Source organism: Neovison vison, chromosome 5 (genome assembly GCF_020171115.1).
Source record: "Neovison vison isolate M4711 chromosome 5, ASM_NN_V1, whole genome shotgun sequence".
Lineage (NCBI taxonomy): Eukaryota > Metazoa > Chordata > Mammalia > Carnivora > Mustelidae > Neogale > Neogale vison.
In genome coordinates this window covers 15486109-15509906 of record NC_058095.1, presented here as the reverse complement: position 1 = coordinate 15509906, position 23798 = coordinate 15486109, and the positions used below count along the sequence as shown (strand labels likewise).

General features: G+C 39.4%; 1 protein-coding gene across 4 annotated transcripts in view; it reads left to right on the top strand.

Annotated features, from left to right (window-relative positions):
- The first annotated feature begins 455 nt into the window (after positions 1–455).
- Positions 456–23798, top strand: part of TANC2 (tetratricopeptide repeat, ankyrin repeat and coiled-coil containing 2) — a 369572-nt gene continuing 346229 nt past the window's right edge. For all 4 annotated transcript variants that reach the window (XM_044247669.1, XM_044247668.1, XM_044247667.1 and 1 more), the window contains exon 1: positions 456–515. The gene's annotated coding sequence lies outside the window, so the exon portion shown is untranslated. The remainder of the gene's footprint in view (positions 516–23798) is intronic.

The following is a 23798-nucleotide window of genomic DNA, read 5'->3' as shown; positions in this document are numbered from 1 at the left end:
GGCGCTAGCGAGCGGCCGGCCGGGCGCGGGTTGCTGGGCGCGCTGTTCCGGCGGGGCCCGCTGGCACAGCCGCCTCACGCGAGCCGCCCGCCGGGCGGGGGAAGCTGTGAGCACTCCGAGAGCCGGGCTCGGGGCTGCCGGCGCTGCCCTCCCGCCGCCGCCCTCCGCGCCTCCTCCGGGCGGCCCCGCCCCCGTTCCCATCCCCCTCGCGCTCACCTCCCGGCTGTGCCGCGCGCGAGGCGGAGCAAGGCGCCCGCCGCAGCTGCCGCCGCCGCCGCGCTGAGGGGCGAGAGCCTGCACCGGCGTCGCCGCTGACAAGAGGACCGCCGCGGGCTGCGCTTGCCCGCCGCGAGGCCCCGCCGCGCCTTTCCGGGGCGCAGACCCACCGCGGACGTTGGAGCGCAGCGAGGTGCTCTGGGAATCGCGGGCGGCGCCGGTGGGCGGCGCGGTCCTCACTGGGGATCCCGGGGGCTGGGGCTTGACCCCGAGGTGCAGCGAGCCCCTGAGAGCGGCAGGTAAGAGACCCGGGGAGCGGCGGAAGGAGGGGTCGCCTCAGTGACAGGGGCGTTCGCCTCCAGTGTCTCGGCTCCAGGGAGAGGGGCGGGGGCGAGCAGGGAAGCAGCGAAACGGGCTGCGAGCGAAGTGCCTCCGGTGTCCAAGGTGTGGGGAAGGTTGGCTCCAAATGTGGCACTCAGGGTGGCTTCAGATGGGGCCAGGGACGGTCCCTTCGGTGTCACGGAAGGTGTCATGGAATTTGGTACCGAGAGAGTCTCTAGATGACGGGGACCCAGGATGAGATGCGAGGCAGATTGCTAAACGTGGCAGGCAGTGCGGTGCAGAACGAGTTGCAAAATGTGCCCCCAGAATGCAGCATAAAAAAGTAGTTGTGAAATGTGCTAGGTAAGGCGCAGGGTGGGTTGGCCTGTGTGGCATCGAAATTGATGGTAGAAGTGTTTGAGCGATATTAACAATCCCTCTGGGAAAGGAGATGTAGTCTAAGAAAAGATTAATAAGGCTCATTGCTAGATATTTTATCACAGGAAATCTAGAGGAGCTATGATATGCTATTTTTTTGAGATAGAGATAGTAGGTACCCACGTGAAAGAAAAAAAGCATATTGTGTCTGGTTGTGAGATGGGAAAGAAAAAATAAGGCTAAAATAATTCTAGGTTTTGCTGTCAGCTTGTAGAGAGTACTGATAGAATTGTATCCTGGCTTTTATTTCAGTTGTGGAATGTTTAAAATGGGTTTCACAAAACATAAACAATGATCATTAACATTAGGAAGATTTGGTGTTTTGGGTGTCTTTCACACTGTTCTCTCCTCCTCTCCAGGAAAAGAAACACAATAAACAAAAAAACGCCACATCTTGATCATAATTCTGAGTTCAAGATCATTAGGCAAAGGGATTTTTCCCCCTATGTGCTGCTGTCTTCATTTTCACACAGGTGAAAATATCTGGAATGAAGAAAACAAAACAATATGGTGAACAAAAGGGATAAATTTTCAGGCATTTTGAGGGGTTGGAGCCAAAAGCTATTGCGGTGGTTAATTACAGTGAATGACAGTAGTGATATATTCTTGCGTGTTCTTCACGTTGGGGTGGCAAAATAGGGGAAAAAATTGAATACAGTAAATGTAGCATAAAAAGCAGCAACATGGATACTGTCAGTGGAGCACTTCTTACAGCGTTTCCCAGGTACATCATCTTAGGAATGTGAGCACAAGAATAAAATAGTATTCTCTCTCCATCTCTGTTTGTCTTTTTGTGTGAAATTACCCACATGCTGCAAAACATTGTGACTTCTATTTAAGAAGGACATCTGTGGTTTGAGAGGATTGTCAGAAAATAGCTGGAATTTCAGAAGTAACAAAAGATAGTTCAATGAGCTATGCAATAGAACTTACATATGTATGTTCAATGAGTGTCTATATGGTATGAAACAAGCAGAAATAATCTGGATGCGTTCATTAGGATGTAGTTAATGACTGAGAATTTAGTGGTTTGTGTTGTGATTATTGTATAGAGAAATTGAATTACTTGCCTGAAGAATGTTGTTTTTATAATAACAGTAAGTAATTTGCTAGATAATATGAAAATTCATACTGATTGGCTTCTTCCTGCATCCGCATTCAGACACTGAGGGATCATTTGCTTCAAAGAGAAAACTGGATTTTACTTGGTGATTAATAATGGGTTTTAGCTTTAGTTTTCTATAGATACGTCCCTCACCTTGAGTCTATGTTGGGGCTAAAGCAGAGAGGAGAAGGCAGAGGAGAATAAAGAGCAGTTCTGTTGGGTCTTCCTGTTTTGTTCTGACTGTAAGCCATATGTACTGCCACCCCCTACTGTCTGCAGAAAGAGGTGTTTCAGAGCCCCATTCTTTTCTTGTTATCACTGCCCCCTTGTGTAAGGGAAGAAATTGATAGTTGCACTTGGGAAAACCGCTCTCAGATTGTTCTTGACAGGGTTGTTATGTGGTTCTATTAATAATCTATTCTTTTCAGAGTTGCAGGGCTTCTAACTTACTGTTTATCAGGCTTCAGATTTAATGTCTGTTTTTAATAGTATCCAGTTTTAGTCAGTAATTCAAATTGCACAGAATGTTTGTAATATTTTTGGGAAGATGAGAGTCCTGTTACTAGTAGAATTACTAGTTGTAATAACTCACTAGTTGTAATAACTCTTATGGCTCTTATTCTGTGCCATTCTCGTTATACATGTTTTAATCAATTTCAATACCCTATGAAGTGTGTAATGCTATTTACATCTTACTGATGAGAAATTGAAACACAGAGATGTTCAGTAACTTGCATAGGACAGTCAAGAAACAGATTTACCTGGCAAGTGGAAGAGTTGAGTTTCAGTAAGACACATACATGTTAAACCTGCAAATATACCAAAAATAGAGTTATTTTTGGTAAGAACATTTCTCTTACGGGATTTATTTTTGTAATTTATCTCTGGAATTTTGAGTAGAGGTGTATCAGTTCTTTTTATGTAGTTAAGGAGATATAGTGATGGAAGTTGGTTTTGGGGTGACTTTAAAGATAGTTACTTTCAGGTGGCTTGGGGTGTGTGTGTGTGTGTGTGTGTGTGTGTGTGTGTCCACAGTTTGCTGTAAAGGTTTACTGGTGCTTTTAAAGAGGTAGTACACCACACACACAGAGATCTATACATTCTCTCTTTAAAAGCACCAGTAAATCTGGGCGCCTGGGTGGCTCAGTGGGTTAAAGCCTCTGCCTTCAGCTCAGGTCATTATCTCAGGGTTCTGGGATCGAGCCTCGCATCGGGCTCTCTGTTCAGTGGGGAGCCTGCTTCCCCGCCCCCCCGCCTGCCTCTCTGCCTACTTGTGATTTCTATCAAATAAATAAATAAAATCTAAAAAAAATAAAAAAATAAAAGCACCAGTAAATCTTTTCTGCTAACTTTCTCAATGAAAATTGAGGAGAAATTATCTATTTTCCTACCTATTCATATTTTTATGATTTATTTTAAAAAGTAACAAATATGGATTGGATGAATGTGTATATTTTACCGCTTCCATCAATAACTGTGGCTCAGATTTTTGTCACACTTACACATTCATATATATAACATATGAAATCATAGTTATAAAAAATGTGTAAAGTATAAAGAATAGTGGGGGCACTTGGGTGGCTCAGTCAGTTAAGCATCCAGCTTGATTTCGGTTCAGCTCATGATCTCAGGGTTGTGAGATTGAGCCCTGTGTTGGGCTCCGGTGCTGGGTGTGGAGCCTGCTTAAGATTTTCTCTTTCCTTCTCCCCCTCCCCCACTCCATAATAGAAAGAAGAAAAAAGAAAAAAGAATAAATCAAATCACCTCTTATACGTAACAATTATTTTCTTCTGTAAGCCAAACTTTCTGCCATTCTATAAATCATATACCTCATGTAATCAAACATTTCTTTCATTTTTATGTATGTTTGTTGATAAGGGAATTCAAGATAATCTACTGATTATCTGCCTAAGTTTTATTTAGGATGTACACTTATGTACTCTAGTATATTTAGTAAATTGTCATAGACTTAGATCATGCTCTGTATTTTGGATTGGTTGGTAGTTCCTTTTAGCATACTTCATTTATGAAACCTAATTTGATGTTTGCATCTTTATCATAAAGTTTTACTAAAGTTGTTAAACATGCGATGATTTCCCTCTTCCATGTTTGATTTTTGGATGTCCCATGCTGGCACTCTAGCTTTCCCCCATACTTCCCTTAAATGCCTTCTCTTTTTTCACGTTTTTTGAAAGATTTTGCGTGCATTATTTTGAATGGAGAAGAAAGTAAGCCTGGAAGGAAGTATAATAATCCCCTCTTACCTGTGAGGGATACATTGCAAGACCCTCAGTGGGATGCCTGAAACCATGGATAGTACTGAACCCTATATATACTGTTTTTTTTCTATGAGTATATACACACAATAAAGTATAATTTATAAATTATGGATAGTAAGAGATTAGCAATAGTAAGATAGAACAATTATAACAGTATATTATAATAAAGTTATGAGAATGTGGTCTCTCCCCTCTAATTATCTTACTGTATTGAATTCATTTTTCTTGTGATGACCCAAGATGATAAAATGCCTATGTGATGAGATGAAATGAAGTGAATGGTGTCGGCGATGTGATGTAGCCTTGTGTCACTATTGACCTTCTGACTATACATCAGAACGAGGATCATCTGCTTCTGGACTGTGGGTGGATTAGCAGGGGACTAACATATACTAAGCCAGTACTAGTTCCAAAGAGGGATTATTAGAATAGTTGATTTTTTTTTTTTTTTAATTTGAGTGAAAGACAGAGCATTGACCAAGGGGGAAGGGCGGAGGGAGTGTGAGAAGCCGACTTCTGGCTGACATGGAGCCCTGTGTAGGGCTCCATCCCAGGACCCTGGGATCATGATCCAAGCCGAAGGCAAATACTTAACAACTGAGCCACCCAGGCACCCACGTCTAACATGGTCATCTGATATGTCATTCTTTTCTTCAGAATCTTATTGTAGCACTTCATCACTTAATGTATGAAACCGAAACTCCTTCCCAAACCGTGTATAGTCCTTCGTGATGGTCTGATCTTTGCCTCCTCTTTAGACTCATTGTCACATTCTTCAAAGTTCTAGGCATCAGGAGATAGATATAGAGAAATATATATATACATACACCCACCCATCTAGAATATTATTCAGAGTAACTCCTGGACTATAGTGAAAACAGACTCTAAAGATAAACTAATTTTTATTTCTTTTTTATTTCCTGGGTTGGGGAGAGGAAGATTAGAAGTTTACCTGTGTGATGTTTAGCTGAATTTTTTTCATTATATATTACAGAGGTTGGCAGGCTACAGTGCATGGGCCAAATGTAGCCCAGTGTCTGTTTTTGTATGACCTGCAAGCTAAAATTGTTTTTTATATTTTTAAATGATTGAAAAGATATGAAAAAAAGAATAATGCATTGTGATATGTGAAAATTATAGGAAATTCAAATTCACTGGCCATGAAGAAAGTTTTATTGGCATATGGCCATGCTCATTCATTTACGTGTTGGTTATGGCAGTTCTTTGTGTACAGCCACAGAGTTAGGTAGTTTCTATAGAGACCTAAGAATACACAAAACCTATTTTTTTTTTTTTTAAGATTATTTATTTATTTATTTATTTGACAGAGAGATCACAAGTAGGCAGAGAGGCAGGCAGAGAGAGAGAGGAGGAAGCAGGCTCCCCACTGAGCAGAGAGCCCGACGCGGGACTCGATCCCAGGACCCCGAGATCATGACCTGAGCCGAAGGCAGTGGCTTAACCCACTGTGCCACCCAGGCGCCCCGAATACACAAAACCTAAATATTTACTATCTAGACCTTTACAGATGATGTTTCCAGGTCTTAGGTTATTATATAAATGGTCATTGAATGTCAGGTATGTCTGTTGAAGGCTTTTGCAGAGCATAATTTCTTCTATCTATTGAGAAAAGATTGGCTACTTTGCCTTAGTGTAGGGATTGATCTGACTCTCCATGTGACAGCCATATTGTGTCTAACTCAGAAGAAGTTTCTGACAAAGTATATTCTTTTTCTTAGATGAGGTATCCCACCTAAGAGTTTTGGAGCACAGTATATGAGAACACTTTTCTTTGTTTGCCCAAGTCTCAGTCTCTCTTTTGCATATTTTATGTTAAAAAAGATTGTTGTTACATTAAAAAAAAAAAAAAAGAAAACCCTTGATTTTTTTGTATTAGTTTGTTATACAGATATCTTGTGTTTAAAGGTATATGAGTTGAGTTAGATTAGTTATATTGGAAAAATTGAGGGATTTTTATGCGTATATCAATGCATTAAATCATACATTTAAATATTTGGTGACTGTGTACTATGTATAATTAGTTCTTCTACTGTAGTTTTCAGTTGAAGGTGGACATTTCATATTCTTCCTTAAATCAAAACTAATAGTGTAATTCAGAATTCTGTGTCCAAATATTCATTCTATTCTGAGAAAAATATAAGTAAAAAAATCCCATGTATCAAAGTTTGTCACTTCCCTAAAGTTTTACTGGTCAATGTTGATAAGTTTTACTGTTTTCATTAGGTGGCAAAGGTATCATGAAAAGGAAAACAGCCACCTGGGTGGCTCAGATGGTTAAGCATCTGCCTTTGGCTCAGGTCACAATCTCAGGGTCCTGGGGATGGAGTCTCTCATTAGGTTTCCTGCTCAGTGGTGAGTCTGCTTCTCCGTCTGCCCCTGTGCCCAGCTCACGCAGGCATGCTTGCACTCTCTCTCTCTTTCTCTCACAAAAATAGATAAATAAAATCTTTAAAAACAAAACAAAACAAAAGAAATTAAAGAAAAACAGTGATTCAAACATTCCTTTTTATAAATATTGAAAGTATTGCAGACCTAAAATTCACAAAGCAATATATATAAGCAATAATAATGGAAAACTTATTTACTTGAAACAGGTATCTTTGGACTAGGTAGCCATGCTTTGTTTCCTTGTTTGTAATACTGTACTTGCACTATCATATCTGATTATATCAGATGACGACGGATTATACAGATTGATAACATGAAGAAATATGGCAATAGTTTTTTATTGCCATGAAATCCCACCTATAGATCTAGCCTTATAAGTAGATTAGTTAGTTATTAAACTTGGAAATGGGACTAGGTAGATACTGTGATTTTAGTCATTTTAGTCATGGAGATTTTAGTCATTTTGGTCATGGAGAATCTGCCTCAGAACTCAGTAAATTCCTTCTGTCTAAATGAAGGAAGTCTTTTCTTAGCCCTTTGTAATCTTGGGTTGTGGGGTCCCACAATTTCTAGCTCTAGTTGCTGAAATTTGGTAGGGCAAAGCTAGTCAGGTTATAGAAGCTTGCTGGGTATGTGTTGTTACTCTAGAATTCTGTTTTTGTTCCAGTTCCAAAGGATTCTGTTGGGTTCCTTTGGATTGGGAATTAGGGAGAATGAAAGTAATTAGTTTTATTAGACATGTGGGATGAAGATTTACTACATACCCAAACCCTGTTTTAGCATCAGAGAATCTTAGCTCGCTCTTTTTAGGGTTTTGAAGAGGAAGAAAGACTTCCTTTGGAAGTTATCAGACATTCCTTTATTTTATTTTCTTTTTAGAGGGGAGAGTGACAGAGGGAGAGAGAGACTCTTAAGCAGGTTCCATGCTTCCTGTGGATCCTGAGGTGGTGATGTATCTCATGACCTTGAGATCATGACCTGAGCGGAAATCAAGAGTCAGATGCTTAACTGACTGAGCTGCCCAGGCTCCCCACACATTTCATTATGATAGAATGACAATACTGTTGTTCAGTTGTAAGAAGCTTTTGAAATTCTACAACCATGAGACCCATTTTATAGTAGAAAGAACATGAATTTGTGAGTTTTTGAATCATGAAAACAGGTTTGAATTATTGCTCTGTCACTTAATAAATGTACGAGGGGCTAAAATCTATCTTGCAGGTTTTCAATGATGGCAAAGTGAAATAATATCAGTGAAAATCCTTAGGACAATGTCTGGTACTTAAGGAATGGCAGTTTTTATTAGGCTTTGGAAATCATCCTGGATTTCTCTTCTTTGATGCATGCTTCACCCACCTCCTCTGCACAGTTTTCTACTGGCCTGTCAGTCCAGCTTTTCCTTGTTATCTTGTCTTGCTCTCCTTTTCAGCCTTGCAAGGCATTTAAAAGACACCATGATAATTAAGCCACTGATTTATTTTGTATCCTGAAATTTTCTTTTATGAAAGATTTGATGAGAGCTGAGACGAGAGTTCTTAAATAACTGCAGATTTAAAAACAAAGAGTCTTAGAAGTGAGATGCTCTTGGGCAGACTTCTGGTGTGCATACCTTTTTGGGCTATTTCCCTGTAAGTACCACAAACTAGACAAAAAAATTAGTTTTTAATCTTCCTTATAAAATAGCAAACCATGCCATTTCTTGAGACTGTGAGCCCTTTAACAGTTCATTTTTCAACTGGTCATGTAAATGTCAGTTTTTAATAAACATTTCTCACTTTTGTGAATAACTGGAATTTTCTGTGATAACTTTATCCCCTATCACCCATGCTACATGTTGATAGCTTTTTGTAATTTTTCTTTTTTAAAATTGGGTATGTGATAATCAGTTAAAGTGGTTGCTTTTCTTTTGTGATTTACTTCATAAAAAAGCCTTGTCTAGTTACAGTGTAAAATAATACATCTAGAAAAAAATCACCCGTTTCTGTAGTATAAGTATTATTCAAAATCTCATTTTTTGAGTTTCCATTATTTCTGTAACATTTTGCCCATTTTTGCTAATCAGTGTATCATGCATACAGTTATTCATTGAATATTTTTCTTTGACTCACTTTCTCTTAGTTTTATTCGTAGTTGTCAAAATATCCATGAGTGGATGAGTTTGTGCTGGTTATAAAAGAAAAACTGGTTCATCCTGAAGACATTTTGCTTAATGCACTTCAGAAAGACTACTTATATGCAACTTTGGGTCCAGATTGGATTGTTTTGTATTTTTAAATAAATTAATTTCGTAATAATTCCTCTCCTTGCTTTATATAATTTAACTCTAATTTTGTCTTTGGATGCATTAAAATTAGTTATTTACTGGTTGTCAGCTAATGTTAATTATCATTACTTTTAATAGGTAACTGTTCTCTCCCCCCCATTCTACATTTATTAAAAACTTATAAAAGTCAGACTCTGCTTGCAACCACGAAAATAAACAAATAAGAGTGAATAAAGGAAAAGTTAGTATTTTCCTCTCCCCTCAGGTCTCTCCCTTCTCCAGTTTTCCTCCGTGGAGTAGCCAACATTAACCAATACTGAGTATTTTTCAACATCTTTTTCTCACTCAAAATCGTATACGTACATACACACACATACAGGTTTTTTGTAACTTGCTTTATTCTTTTAAGAATGTATCATGGCATCTCTCCAGTTTAGTAAATGGAACTCTAATTTTAAAAAGCTGAATAACATTCCAAGGGAAATTACACCATAATTTATGCTGTTGTTCCCCAACTGATGGACATTAAGATTGTTTTCTTTCTTTCTTTTTTTTGGCCATCATAAACATTAGTCCACTCTTACTCATGGCCAGAGAAGGAAACATTCTTCTTCTTCTTCTTTTTTTTTTTTTAAATATTTATTTATTTATTTTAGCAAGAGGGCATGTGTGAGTGTGGGGAAGGGCTCAGGGGAAGGGAGAGAGAGAAAATCTCCAGCAGTCTCCTCCTGAGCACGGAGCCCAATGCAGTGCTGGATCTCACAACCCTGAGATCACCACCTGAGCTGAAATCAAGAGTTGGACATTCAACCAACTGAGCCACCCAGTCAGAGAAGCAAACATTCTAACATTTAGCAAGATTAAACTAGTAGTATATTTAAGAGATAATATATCAGAGTTTATTCCAGGAAGGAATAAACATAATTTAGTATATAAAAAAATTACAAGATCAAAACTATATAATTACCTCTCTCTTTTGGTATGAATTGGAAGACTTTGTATTGTATTTATACAAAATAACATAGGGAGATGCCGCCTGCCTATGTGGACAGTGGTCCAAGTTTTGTACAATTCTTTGACCCTCAAAGTTGATAGAAGCCTTTTTTCCAGAGTCTTTGGGGAACGTTGTGGGGCCTGGGCCTCAACTTAGACTTTGGCCTGACTCCTGGAATTTGGTTACTAAAGCCTGGTACCCTTGACACTATGGAAATGAGTATACTTCCTGAGACTGGGATGGATGATAAGAGTGAGTCTATCCAGCTTAGGGTTGGTGTCTTTTAAGATCTTGTGTTTGATTACTCTGGGCTTAACGAGCACCTTGTGGCCTCTGTACTGGTGCTCATTGTTTGGAAATACTGGCCTGAATCTTTTTCAGGCCTTTTTTGTTCTTGTTGGCAAAATATGCATTCCTTAGGATCTAATTTTCTTGAAGCTTTCTAGGGCTGGTTGTATATGATGTTCTTGGATTTGGCCATTCTGTACTGCCAGCCACAACTCTGGGAGTGGTAGAGACTGGAAGAAAAGAAACCCATGGCTATCTTGGGATGCCTGGGTGGCTTAGTTGGTTAAGCAGCTGCCTTCGACTCAGGTCATGATCCCAGCGTCCTGGGATCGAGTCCCACATCGGGCTCCTTGCTTGGCAGGGAGCCCGCTTCTCCCTCTGCCTCTGCCTGCCATTCTGTCTGCCTGTGCTCTCTCTCTCTCTCTCTCTGATAAATAAATAAAATCTTAAAAAAAAAAAAAAAAAAAAAGAAACCAATGGCTATCTTAATGGATGCCAAAAAAGCATTTGGAGTAATTTCCTCAGTGGATGTAGCACAATTTCTGAATCCTTGTTTGACGGAAAATGCCTGTCTTATCTTGGCTGAATAGTGTTCTTGGCTCATCACCCCCCTCTTATTTTTCTTGCTGTATAACATATACACCACCATTTTCAGGCTGGTGCAATAGATAAGTCTGATGCCAGTCTGATTCTCCTTTCTTTATGAGTAACTGGTTCTTCATTTCCTACACAGTGTTGCCACCCTTATGTACCCTGAGATTTTTAGATCTAATCTCATTCTGCACTTTAACCCTTTTATAGCCTGGGAAACCCAGTGCTGCTCATTCATCTCTCATTTTCTGGACTCCTTTCTGTAGTTCTGGTTGTCCCCCTTTCTGATCCCAGTCCCCCACCCGTTTTTTCCTTAATGTTTAGTAATAGTGTAGTAAAATAATTTTGGTTGTTCTGAGTTGATATTCTCAGGTACACATTGCGCTCTTTAAATATGTAGTTTAAAATCTTTCTTTATTTCAGGGAACTTTAAAAAAATTATTTTTACTATTCTGTTCTTTGCTTGGATTTCCTTCTTCCAGGGTTCCTATCACTGTATATTCCATCTTCGTTGCCTATTTTCAATATTTGTCAGTTTTTCTCAAACCTTTTTGATTTCTTTCAGTTTTAAAATGTTCTTCTTTTTTACTTTGTATTTTTCTTAAGGGGTTATCTGTTTTTATTTACTCTTTATTTCTGGAATGATTCTTTCCTTTTGTTTTTAATTGAGTTTTGTCATTTTGAGTTTTTATAATTCTTACATTTGTTATTCTTTCATGTTTTGTGCCATTCTGTTAAGGTTTTTTAGTTTATTTTGAAATAGCATGTTACAGGTTTTTTTTTTTTTTTTTTAAGATTTTATTTATTTGAGAGGTAGAGAGAGAACAAGAGCAAGCAAGAGCTCAAGAGTTGGGTGCGGGGAAGGAGAAGCAGATTCCCTGCTGAGCAAGGAGCTCAATGTGGGGCTCAATCCCAGGATGCTGGGGTCATGACCTGAGCCAAAGGCAGCGGCTTAACCCACTGAGTAACTGGTTCTTCATTTCCAGGCGCTCCTAGCATTTCACAGTTTTGATCTGAGGGCATGTCTTTCTGGCATGCTTTCATCATTTGTAGGGATGTTATTCTGCCCCTTATTCTCCCTTCTTGTAACTTAGTTTATGGAATTGACCTGATATTTTCTGTGACTCATTTTTATTCGAAATTAATTTCAAAAAATCTCTTAGAAAGTGGCTGGATTCAGGAAAGCTTTTTCTAATTTCCTAGAGCTTTTTCTGTGGTTGTTTTTGTGCAGTGTTAAAAAATATGGTGCTTGTGTTCTGAGATTTCCTGGCCTTATTCTCCTCCAGTAGTTTTGTCTGGACCTTTTCTTTCCTTCATCTCTCTTGTCTGATCCCAATTTTCACCCCTCTATGATCACTGAACCCTTTTCTCTGTGCCTTCTGGAGTTCACTGTCAGTCATCTGCAAAACTCCCTTTATTTTTAACCTCTTCTCTAAACATGAATATCTTCTTGCTCTCAGTAAACTTACCTTTCCCCTGGGGGTGCTACTTCCCCATGGAGTTCTTAAGTGGTAGCTCCTCCTAGTGACATGGGTTAAGTGTTCTCTTTGCTTTCTTTTAGCGTGTGGGGGCGGGGTGGGGGGGTGGTTCACTGGAACTCTCCTACTACAGTTGTGATTTTTGGTGATTACAGTATCTACACAGATGAGGCTTCTGGTGTTCTGGCCTCGTGACTTCCTCTCCTCTACTGCTCTTGCCCTTTGCTTCAGCCATTCACTTTTATGGCATATCTGGTGCAGAGGTTTTTAAACCCTCAGTGTATCTGCATTAACTGGGGAGCTTTGAGAAACTACAGGGATCACTCCCAGAGAGTCTGATTTGGTTAATCTGAGGTGTGGCTTGGTATGCTAGTTTTAAGTGTTCTAGGGTGACTTTAATGTGCAGCCAGGATTGAAAGTCATTACCCAGTGACTTTAAATTCATTGCTTAATGCTGCCAAGCTATCCTACTTTATTATTTTAGTTCTGCCATGCTCCCATTTGCTTAGATGATTATATCTTTTCCTTGCATGCAAATCTTCAATATTTCCCTTTGCATCCTCCCTTTCAGCTGGTGACCTTCCTATTTCATTAAGAAAATAGAAACAATCTTCCTAACACCTGTGTCTTTACCAGTTATTGTGAATTAACTGTCTTTTCCTCCTTTGAAGGTCATTCCCACCAATTGTTCCTTTGAGCCCATCCCTTCTTGCCTTCTCAAGGACATTCTTCCTGCAGTTCTTCCTGTTTTTCCTTTTCTGGATCACTGTCAGTAGCATAAGAGCATATTGTAATTTCTTTCATCTGAAAGAAATAGTCTCTTGACCTTACTAACCCTTGCAGCTACTACCTCATTTCTTTTATCATTTATGCTAGACTCTGTAAAACAGTTATCTGTGTTTACCTTATCCAACTCTCTCTTTTTTTTAATAGCTTTATTGAGGTAGATTGTTCATATTTCAGATTTTACCCATTGTAACAGTAAAATTGGATGATTATGGGTAAATTTATAGAACTGTGCAGTCATCACCACAGTCCAGTTTTACAATATTTTCATCATTCCCCAAAATTCTTTGAGCTCATTTGCATTCAGTCTCCATTCCTATCCCTTCCTACCCTTAGGCAACCACTCATCTGCCTTTCTTTCTATAAATCGGCCTTTGGACATTCATACAAAAGGGATCATAAGTATGTAGTTTTGTTTTATAATATGCAGTCTTGCTTCTGTCTTCTTTCACTTAGCCTAATTTTTTGAGGTTCATATTTCATTCCTTTTTATTGCTGAATATAATTTCATTTTCTGGACATACAAATCCATACATTTCGATTGTTTCCAGTTTCTGGCTTTTATGAATAATGCTGCTATAATCATTCATTTACAAGCCTTGGTGTGACTATATGGTTTCATTTCTCCTGGATAGATCCCTAGGAGTGGAATTGCTGGGTTTGTGATCCACTTGGAGTAAATTTTTGGATATGGTATGAGGTAAGGATCTAGGTTTGTTTTTTCTCCATATAGGTATCCAGTCGCCCCAACACCATTTGTTGAAAAGACTATCCTTTCTTGCAGTGAATTGTCTTAATACAATTAAAAAAAAAATCGATACTTGGGGCCTGAGAAGGGATTATCATCCATGATATACTGGCTGTATCACTACTTGGTACTTTCCTCAGTCCATTAGTTTATTGTTTGCTTAGAACAGGAGTAGAGCCTCAGGCTAGGAGCTCTGACACTGCCTCTGGTCACTTGCCAGTAAGATGGCTACTTTAATTGGTAGTGCTATTAATTGAGTCCTGTTAGGCAGCAGCAGTAGCAATGCTCCTGGTTTTCATGGCCTGGTCCATCATGCTTGAGCCACTACTTGTAGGGGCCCCACTGGGGAGAATGAGAGTAGCCCCAGGCAAAAATGCCACAGGCTTCCATCATTCTTACCCAATGTTGCCTAGTGTGCTTGAATCATCATTTCTTAGTTTGTTGTAGGCCTTTAGTTAATTTCCAGAGTGTTGTTTAAGTCAGATCTCCATTCTCTTTGAACCCATTTAGCCAGGCTTCCTCTCCCACCATTTCACTGCAGCTTCTTCTTGTGGTCAGCAATGACTTTCTTATTGCTTAATCCAGTGGTAGTTTCTTAGTCTCTCTTGCTTGATCTATCAGTACTGTTTGATATAATTGATTAGACTCTCTTTGAAGTCTTTGACTTCCAAGATAGCACTGTCTCTTGGATGCTCCCATTTTTGTGAATTTCTTTCACTTAGTCCTCCTCATTCTAATAAGCCTATAAAACTTGTAGGGCCTTAGGAATTTTATCTCTCCTGAGGACATAATTTCTCCTACTGCCATCTCAAGAGATGCCCTTCCCTTTTTTTCTTCTCATAACCCTCATAGCACTGGATAGGATAATAGATACTCTCTTCATTTACCCCTTTCAGGATTTAAATCTTTCTTCTCTTTTCCCTAAAATTCTCTAGCTTTGAAGTCTATGTCATCATATATTATGTACTACACAACCCCTGTTGCTGTTGACTGTATTTCCTGGTTCATCCCCTGCAATGAATTCTGATGATTACGATCTGGGATTAGACCAGACTTCACATGTTAAGGACACAGTTGTCCACAGGACAACTTTCACTTCAGACGCCAGCTGCAGGCTTGGGGGTTCCCAGAATCATCCTCATTTCTAACCAACTGGCTGCAAATGTGGGAGTTCCTGCTACTCCCTCAGGTTTGATAATTTACTAGAATAGCTATAGAACTCAGGAAAGTGCTAAACTTACACAGTTTTACTGTGGCAAAAAGGATACAAAACAGAACCAGCCAAAAGAAGGGACACATAGAGTAAGGCTTAGGAAGCTCTCAAATATGCAGCTTCTGATGTCCTCCCTGTTTGGAATCAGGACACATCATCCTCCTGGAACTTTTTCCTTCTGGCACGTCAGTGTATTTACAGTACACAGAGTATTGCAAACCCTGAAGCTCACCCAAACTTTGGTGTCCAGAGTTTTTATTGGGGTTTTGGTATGTAGGCATGTTTGATTGAATCATTGACCATTGGTTAAACTCAGTCTCTAGCCCCTGTCCCCTCACTGGAAGGCAGGCTGTGATAATCCTGTCTCAAAGCCCTAACCCTCTGATTACATGGATGGTCTTTTTGGTAAAGCTAGCCCTCATTGAGTCATTTTATTAGCATGAACTATTTAGGGGCCCACCATGAATCATCGCCTTAGCGTAGGCTATCAGGGTCCACCATGAATAACAATGACACTCCTGTCGCTCAGGAAATTCCTAGGATTTGGAGACTACCTCCCAGCTGCCAGGAATGAAAGCCAGCCAAATTCTTGATTTTACAGGATTCCTTCCTTCTTCTTACTTTTTTGTTTGTTTGTTTATACTCTTCTTTTCTCTCACCAGTACTATGTCTGATCTCAATTCTTGGTGATTTCAACCATATAGATATTTTTTCAACATTCAGATCTTTCAGTTCTTTGAATCTCCATCAGTGATCTTGTCTTCCACCCTACGTAAATCATTTGTTACCAAAGTTATACCTAGATTGTGCTAATTATTGCAGCTTCTCCATAATTTCAGTTTTATGTTTCCCACTCTGATCACCATTTGCTCTTTTTTTAAATTTTTATTTTATTTTTAAAATTTATTTATTTGACAGACAGAGATCACAAGTAGGCAAAGAGGCAGGCAAAGAGAGAGAGGGGGAAGCAGGCTCCCCACGGAGCAGAGAGCCTGATGTGGGGCTTGATCCCAGGACCTTGAGATCATGACCTGAGCCAAAGGCAGAGGCTTTAACCCACTGAGCCACCCAGGCATTCCCCATATGCTCTTTCTAAATCTTTTTCCCTTTAGTACCCTGACTCCAGTAATTCTTTAACCCCACTAGGACCTCTAATCTACTGATTTTACCATCATTTCATTGTCTAACTCTTGATAACCTCTTTCCTCTCCGAACTCAGATCACACATAACTATAGTTATTCCTTGCACATAACCTTTGATATTTCTTCTTTCTTGATTTGTTGTCCTTGCTGTGCCAAAACCACATTCCTCGTTAAATCTACTAACTACCTGTTCCATGCCTGCCCACATGAAGCTGAATGTAGTTAGTGAAAACCATACAGCCATGCTGATTGGTTTCATTTTAAATTCATGACCATAAACCTGAAGCGGAGCCCTAATGCTTCCAGGTAATCATGATATATACCCTTAGTCTAGTAGTTGGGAGAATGAATGGATGATTATTTTATAACTTTTCTCTCTTTTTTCCCCTCTCATCTCACTTCTAATACTTCCATTCTTTTTCTCAGCTAAGGACTTTTCTTCCTACTTTATTGAAAAGGTTGAAGAGAACTTCTGTATTCCACAGTCATATTTACTCATTTATCAGCATTTGCATTCACATATTCTGACAGTTACTATGGAACTATGCCTACTTCTGCCCGAGGCAGTTCCTCTATTAGTGCACCAGATCATATCCACTCTTGCCTAATCAAGAACATTGCCTGAATTATTTTCTCCTCCTTCAATTTTTTTCTTCTCTGACTCATTTCCATCAGCACAAACATGTTATTTCTCTCATGTTAAAAAAAAAGGTTTTTTTTGACCTTACTTTTCCCTCCAACTATCACCTAATTTCTCTGTTCCCTCTTGTAGCAAGCCCTTCAAGAGTTGTCTCTATAACGCTCTTCCATTTTTCTCCTCCCATTCTTTTTTCAAATTTTGAATTTTTTACTTTGGAATTAAAACATACAGTAGTGCCAGCTCTCACAGGTAAGGGCTCATTTTTACCAGACTGCTCCCTCTTATCCCAACTTCAGATGCTAATCTCAAGTTCAGGTTGTCATCTGTGCTTTTGATCAACTGGCTGTAAATTAGAGCTTCCAGTGCCCCTCTCCTCAGGTTTAATTCATTTGCTAGAGCAGTTCATAGAACTCAGGGAGACACATTTACCAGTTTATTAAAGGTCATGGTAAAGGATACAGATGAACAGCCAGATGAAGAGATATATAGAGTGAGGTGTGGGAGAGTCCCAAGTGCAGGAGCTTCTGGCCCGGTGGAATTGAGGTATGTCACCCTCCCTGTGTTGTTGTGTTCGGCAGCCTAGAATTTCCTTGAACCCCACACTATTGGAATTTTATAGAGGCTTCCTCATGTAGGTATGATCAGTTATTTACGTTTCTAGTCACCCCCCCCCCCCCGCCGTCTTTGGAGGATATGGAATAAAGCTGAAAATTCCAAGCTTCTAAGCATGGTTTGGTCTTACTGGTGACCAACCCCCATCTTAGAGTCATCCAGGAGCCCACCCAGAGTCACCTCATTAGAACAGAAGATGCACCCCTCCTGCTGTAATTATTTAGGAATTTACAAGGGTTTTAGGAGCCCTGTGTTAGTGAGAGGTCTAAGACAAATATTAGAACAAGAGATGTGCTCAGTGTTTGTATCACTTAGGAAATTACAATGGTTTTAGGAACTCTGTGCCAGAAACTGGGGGCAGAGATCAATATGTATGTTTTCTGTGATTTCACAATATTCTACTATGGAAAAACCAGCCAAGCCTTTGTCTTCCGTTCCTTAATTAATAATATGAACTCACAGGTTCCTACTTTATTTGGTGGGTTATGATCTATTTCTATTATTTGTTCATGCTCAGATTGTTCCTGGTGTTCCCAGTGGGAGCAGCTTCAGACCGATTCCTTGCTACATGCACTGATCATTATTTTGAGCACTTCTTTACATTTTGGAGCAACATGATATTCTAGGCTCAAGTTTTGCTTTCCTATCCCAGCAGTAGGATCAGGCATTTCTCCATGGAGCCTTGGATTCCTTTTTATCTTCCTTTTAATTGAGGTATGATTTATAGAGAATCATATGCAAAGATATTAATGTTTAGTTTAATGAGTATTAGCAGCTGTATACATCTGTGTGATTATTACTACAAATGTGATATAGAACATTTCTATCATCTAAGAAAGTTTACTTATGCATCTTTCTATCCAGTCCTTCTCCTTTCCCCCAAATAATAGGCAAAAAAATTTTTTTTTTTTAAACTTCTGCTACCATGGATTAGTTTTGTCTGTTGTTTTACTTCATATACATGGAATCATACACTAAGGATTTTTTTTTTTGGTTTGGTTTCTGTATCAGTCTGAGTCTAGTCATGAGAGAGAAACTACATAGTAATTTGAATAGCAAACATTTAATATAAAAAGTTACTAACTATAGTGGGAAAATGGAGTAATGAGGCTAGTAAGAAGCAGGGAAAAATTAGGAATAGGAGGTATATAGGGAAGTCACTACTCGAGTGAGTGAAATAGAGTGTCTGAGGAAGAGTGCTGCCCCCAACCCCCAGCTGACATCCAGGCTTTGTTGGGAAGGGCATGGCCCTGACTCACTTGAATTGCTGTGATGCTGTACTGAAAGAACTTTCTGGAAATCTCTCCTGCCAAGGAAAGCTATACAAAGGGAAGTGTCTCACTAAAGGTACTTTACTATAAAACCATCAGAGGGAGAGTGTTTGGTGAAGGTGCTGGTTGCTGGGTCTTCTTGGCTACCCTGTGGCCCAGGGGCAGGACATTGGATAAGCTGCATCTAACTTGATGTTGGAGAAGCTGCCTTTGCTGCAGGTGCTGAGAGATCACGTGCACTGTAGGAATCCACTGAGCAAGCACAGTGGAATACAGAAACAAAGTTTCTCCAGTGAATTTTGATAAAGCTTAATATGGTGGCACCTGGCAAAGGAAAAAAATATTTAAAGGTCTCAGATCCATTTTCACAGAGCAGGCAAAAAGGATGAATTTGGGGTTGAGAGTCAAAAAGTTATTAGTGCTGGTCACATTTTCTTTGGAATCTTCTAATTTTTCTTTGTATGCTATGCATTTTGTATAAAAGAATAGTAGAGACTTAAATAAATAATATTCATCTCCAGAGAGGGGCATGCTACTACTTCTGCCCCATAACTAGAATAGGGGGCTCAGTCAGTCTGATTTACCTTTGACCTGTGACTGGGCTTTGTTATTTAGTTAATTTCATTTCACCATTGGCTTCTAATATATTGAGGGTGGTGTCAGGACTTTTTTGTCAGGAGGGCTTAGTATCTGTATACTGGCAAGTTTTCAGAGGCCTCTTTGTGATTTACAGCTTAGCCATCAGCTTCTGAATGCAGAAGATTTCTTTCTGTTTTATGTCCTGGCTGCCAAGTGTTTTTGGCTTAATCCTTTCTGTGTTTATTCTTCTAAAAAATTAGCATATATGTGCATATAAATTTTAATTTTCTCTTTCTTATAGAAAAGGTAGAATAATATAGTACTCTTTTGCATTTTGCTTTTTTAACTTAACAATATACCTCAAATAATTTTGTATGTTTTATAGAGACATTTATTCCTTTTTTTTTTTTTTAACAGTTCTGTATAGTACTTCATAGTGTATATGGGCCATTGGTTATTTCCTTGACTTCCTATGTTTGAGCATTTACATAGTTTCCAGTATATTGCAGTAAAAAAAAATTCCGTAACAAGTAATCTTTTCTGTAAGTATTAATGGAGTACATCTTGTTTCCCAGTCTTTCTAAACAGAATTTTGCTTTTACTATTCCAATGAAACTTCTCTTATCAAAGACCTCAGTGTCCTCTATGTTGCTTAATACAATAGTCCTATCTAAGATGAAGATTTCATATGATCTCAGTCTGTACTCATTCCCTATGTCTGTATTTACTGCCTATATGCTGGTAACTGCCAGGTCTATGTATCCAGTCGAGATTGCTTTTCCAAATTCCAAACTCCTATATCCAGCTGCTTACTTGACATTTCTCCTTGCATGTTTAATAGACATTTTAAACACATTTGCCCCAAATTAAACTTCTCACTGTTCATTTCTCCCTTCCCCCCCAGCTATTCTACCTGCAGTCTTTAAGCCTCTTCCTTCTACTTGTTCAGAATGTTGGAGTCATCCTTGATTTGTTGTTTACTTGCCATATCTAATCTATCAGATCTATTGGCTACCTTCAAAACCTACTTAGAATCTGACCACTACTGACCATTTCCACCCAGGTCTGAGCTACTGGTATCACTTACCTGAATTACTGTAGCTACCTAATAACTGTTTGCTTCCATAGTTTCTTTAAAAACAAAAACAACAGCCAGAGAGCCTGGGTGGCTCAGTGTTTTAAAGCCTCTGCTTTCAGTTCAGGTCATGATCCCAGGGTCCTGGGATCGAGCCCCGCATTGGACTCTCTGCTCCGTGGGGAGCCTGCTCCCCGCCCCCTCTCTCTTTGCCTGCCTCTTTGCCTGCCTCTTTTGCCTCCTTGTGATTTCTGTCTGTCAAATAAATAAATTTAAAAAATAAAATAATACTCCTCTATCTCTCTCTGCCTGCCTCTCTGCCTACTTGTGATCTCTGTCAAATAAATAAATCTTAAAAAAACCCAAAACAGGGGCGCCTGGGTGGCTCAGTGGGTTAAGCCACTGCCTTCAGCTCAGGTCATGATCTCAGGGTCCTGGGATCCAGTCCTGCATCAGGCTCTCTGCTCAGCAGGGAGCCTGCTTCCCTCTATCTCTCTCTCTGCCTGCCTCTCCATCTACTTGTGATCTCTCTCTGTCAAATAAATAAATAAAATCTTTAAAAAAAAAAACAAAAACCCAAAACAGGGCGCCTGGGTGGCTCAGTGGGTTAAGCCGCTGCCTTCGGCTCGGGTCATGATCTTAGGGTCCTGGGATCGAGTCCCGCATCAGGCTCTCTGCTCAGCAGGGAGCCTGCTTCCTCCTCTCTCTCTCTGCCTGACTCTCTGCCTACTTGTAATCTCTCTCTGTCAAATAAATAAATAAAATCTTTAAAAACAAAACAAAAAACAAACCCAAAACAGCCAGAGTGATCTTTTAAAAAATATGTTGGATTATGTCTTTACTCTTGTTAATATCTGTCCTGTGAATTTTTATCTTACTCAGAATAAAAGCTAAGTTCTTACAAGAGCCAATAAGGACTTATATATTGTGGCTCAAGTCAGTTCTCTGATTTACTTACTTCTTTAACACCTCCCTCCTGCCCCTGATGCCCTGGGCTTTAGTTACACAGGCCTTCTTGCTGCCCCTTGAATAAGCTGAGCATGGTTCTGGCTTATGACCTTTGCTTTTACTGTTTCTTCTGTCTAGAATTTTCTTTCCCCAGCTATCTGCATAGTTTATTTCATCATCCTCCTCAGGTGTTGCTTATCCGGTTTACAGTTGCAACCTTCCAGTCTTCCTTTTTCTCAGCCTTCAGTATTCTGGTCCCCTTTCCTTGCCCCCCCCCCCTTTTAGGGTTTATTATTTTCTCACATACTGTGCTTTACTTATTTATTTATATAGATTTTTTAAAAAAATATTTTATTAATTTGACAGAGAGAGAGATCACAAGTAGGCAGAGGGGCAAGCAGAGAGAGAGGGGGGAGCAGGCTCCCCTGCTGAGCAGAGAGCCCGATGTGGGGCTCTATCCCAGAATCCTGAGATCATGACCTGAGCTGAAGGCAGAGGCTTAACCCACTGAGCCACCCAGGTGCCCTGTTTATATGGATTTTTATATAGACTCTGAGCTTGCTAAAAGCAAAGATTGCTGCCTGGTTCCTTGCTATATTTATTTGTATAGAATAGTGTTTGACACATAGTAAATAATCCGTAATGACTTGTTGAATGAGTTGAATTAATCAATCCTATCTGGAACTCAGAGCTCTTTAAATCTTAAAGCTTAAATCTGTTTTTCATCTTAGAGCATTAGTTCTCAAACTTTAGCATGACTCATGCCTTTTGATTAGAAGGGAAAACTAACATTTCATTTACTATAAAAGTACATTCAGAACAATTGTTTTAAATGTTATGAATGTATGTGAAGATTATAAAAAATTGGTAGGAAGAATAGGATTTCAGTAGATCTTGTAAGGCTCACAAGGAGAAGGAAGGAGGTAATACGAAGAGGGAGGATGGGGTAAATTGTAGAGAAAAAGATTTAAAAATGATAATAAATAAGTTTGCTTAGCTGGTAGGTCGGGATCTGGCAGAGTGTGGGTGAGTGAGGTTTGAATTTGTAAATGGATTAACTTAAACTTTGTCCTTAAAACTTCACCTCTCTTTTTTATCCCCAGTGGTTTTTTTTTTCCTTTAAAGATTTCTTTTATTTATTTGATAGAGAGCACAAGCTGGGGGAAGTGGTGGGCACCACCAGAGGGAGAAGCAGACCTCCCCACTGAGCAAGGAGCCTGATGTGGGACTCGATCCTAGGACCCTGAGATCGTGACCTGAGCTGAACGCAGGCATATAAACCAACTGAGCCATCCAGGCATCACTTTTATCCCCAGTTTTATTTTCTGATTCTCTCTTGCTCTGTCTTAGCCTTTTCTCTGCCCCTTTCTCTAATTATTATATTACCTATTTATTGTGTCTACTTTGCTTCATATCACATACTGTGCCCTTCCACATTCTGATCCAGAAAATTAGCTTGGTAGTATTCTCTTTCTGCTCTTGTTTCGTAATGTATTTCATTATTTTAAGGGAAGAGTGCTTACTGGCTATTATTTTAAAAAGTAACTAAACTTTTTCTTAATCTTTATCTGTCATTAACTCTCCACTTAACATTTTACTTTATCTGAAACAGAATTCTTAGTTTTAGTTGTGTGCCCCCTCCCTGACAGCAGTCTCAAATTCATGTACTTCATTCCATAGCATTTAGGGCTTGCACATTGTGGTGTGGGTATGCTGTATTAGTGAATGAACTTAAAAGCTATAATAACAGGATTTTCATCTGAATGCATTGTTTTCTAATTTGTACCTCACCAAGGACACCTTTCTTGATTAAAACTATTCATCCTTTGATTCTTTGTGTTAGAATATGTATCTTAGTGAATACATTATAATACAACAGGTTTTAATAACTGGGTTGTGTGTGCATATGTATGTGTGTTAGTTGGCATCCCACTGTTTCATTGCTTTACTGATGAATAATTTAACATTACTTTATTGTTGAATAATTTAACACGTCCTGTTAAATGAGAAGTTTTGTGAGATAATTGCCTTTACTGGTCTTCTGGTTGTTGGATTCTTTTCCTAGGTGCTTTTTACACACTCTGTTAGGATTGTGTTCAGCTGCATGTAACAGAAACTCAAGTGCAATGGCTTAATCAAATTGGGCTTTTTCTTCAGGTGACAAAGAAACGTGGATGTAGGCAGTCTGGGGTTATCGGCAGTTACACAATGCCATCATGCTCCTTCTTTGTTTCTTCTCTGTTATCTTTGAAGGGTGGCTTTTGCTCAGTGGATTGCAGGATGGCTACTTTCTCCCCATTTTAGCTTTTTCTTAGCAAAACAGTAGCTTTCCTTTAATCTTTGCTCATAAGCCTTATGCTTTCATCTCATTGGTTACAAATGGGTCACGTGGCTACTACGG